The following is a 2117-nucleotide window of genomic DNA, read 5'->3' on the forward strand; positions in this document are numbered from 1 at the left end:
TTATATACTAATTATATACATTTAATTTGGACTTTTTACAGAACAGGAAAGGCACTGAGAACACTGTTGTGTTTGAGTGAGTTGAGTGTTTGTGCATGTTCTCTTTGTGTTTGTGTAGGTTTTCTCCAGATGCTGTTTTCACAGACAGTTTTCAAAGACATGCAGGTTTGGTGGAACTGAGAGTCTAAATTGCCCATAGTTTGTCTTTCTGTACTGAAGTACTTTGATGAAGTAGCAAACCTTTTAACAGTATTTCTTTCTTGCATGCTTGGAACGTGTCCCTGTTGTTGATCCTCTTGTACTGAGGTCAATTTTGTTTGGAGTAAGTAGTGTGGTGGTTTCACCAGCAGGCAGTGCTATTAGCCATGAACCATGGAATAGGGGTAGATATTTAATTTCCTTCTGTAAAACACCTACACAGGGGAACTAAACATAATGTGTTGAATTTACACTGAATTCTGTAAATCACAGTCACTCTCAGTAGAACATTATACCAAAGTCCCATTTTCAAATTATTGCAGTGTCTCGCACATACATCTGACACATCTGAAAAACCTATCAGGCATGCTCTTCATAGACAGACGGTACATTTATGAGGAGCTGATAGGTAGTGGCAATGTGAATTATAGCAAACATATGGAGTAAGTACTGGATTAGGGAAAAGTGACGCATATGCTGAAATGGCTGATGCTGCAGAACTGTGGTCCTATACAAGTGTAGCCTACCACGCTACAGTTTTTTTAGTCCATAGCATGGCTGTATGTTGCTCCTCTTGAATGCCAAATACTTCTTATGCCTACATGGCAGTGCATTAAGGAAACAGATGAATTCCCTTGGTGTAAAAACAGATGCTTTTTGAGTACCTTACAATTCACCACTATTCCCAGAGTGCCTCCATATACAGCAGTGATTTGAAGTTCACATTGACACTGCCTAATAGCAAAAAGCACCCTTACCAGGGTAATAACATCAAGTTGGTCGATGTAATCTTTGTGTAATTTGGGGCTGCTGTGGTTTTCACTGTGACTGCCCACTCTGTCATTAGAGGAGACTTGGCTCGTGATTAAAGGCTGCTCCTGGGTGCCCCAGCAAGAGTAAAACCTACATTCTTGCCTCATGAAATGCAGATGTCTCATGGGTGATCAGTGGAAAAAACATAGACCTCTCAGCCCAGGTCTCTCTGGGATTTAACAAGCTTTCTAGGATTGTTTTGGAAAGAAAATGCACCCTGGCTCTTCCTGTTAGCTTCTTGGGGCCTCAGACTCTGTCTAGTCTGATGCCAAGTATCTATCATTCACTCATTACCCTTCTATTTCCCTGTCAAGTTACTTAATCAGGATATGGTTAAGTGACAAGCATTTGGAATATAGTTTAATCCGACTTGCTGAAAGGCAGCACAATATTTGATTGGTTGAAACCACAGTAGCAAACCAAATTAAATGTTCAGCATCATTCCTGCAACATCCAGGCAACAACTGCAGCAACTGCTTATCGATTTTACTGTCTGCTACCAGAAGAAACACACCCAGAAACAGAAAGAATAGAAGACTAGCTCACTTTGGTTCACAAGTGTGTAGAAACATAGACTTTATTTGAGAATTCAACATCATTATTATAATTTTCTATGTGAAAAAAAGTACGAAAAGTTCTACACAATCTCTCTATTTCTTCTTGGACTAATGGACTTTTCACCATCACACACATTTGCAAATGTCTGGCATTTCACTGCTGTATTAACCTAAATCTGACCCCATTCCCATGCATTCCCACAAGCACTCTTTAAGACTGCAGTACTGTTCCCTTTGTCTAGTGGTGGGCTGGCAGCCTGGCACTGAATAAAAAAATGCCAAAGAATAAATAAATGAAAGAAGAGTCTAATCTTAAATCCTCTCAATGACATGGGTTCATGCCAGATACAGGCCCCTAATTTGGCGGCTTAAACAATACTGTTTAAATCTTTGCAAAAACCTGTGTATCTCCACATAATACATGTGGATTGGTTCCAGTGGTAACAAAAGTGTTCGTTGTTAAAAAAGGGACTCTTTCCAAAATGTATTTAAAAGTTGTATTCTTTATTTCAAACTGCTTTGTTGAAAAAGGTACATGGCAATAAGATA

Source organism: Micropterus dolomieu, linkage group LG21, assembly GCF_021292245.1.
Source record: "Micropterus dolomieu isolate WLL.071019.BEF.003 ecotype Adirondacks linkage group LG21, ASM2129224v1, whole genome shotgun sequence".
NCBI lineage: Eukaryota > Metazoa > Chordata > Actinopteri > Centrarchiformes > Centrarchidae > Micropterus > Micropterus dolomieu.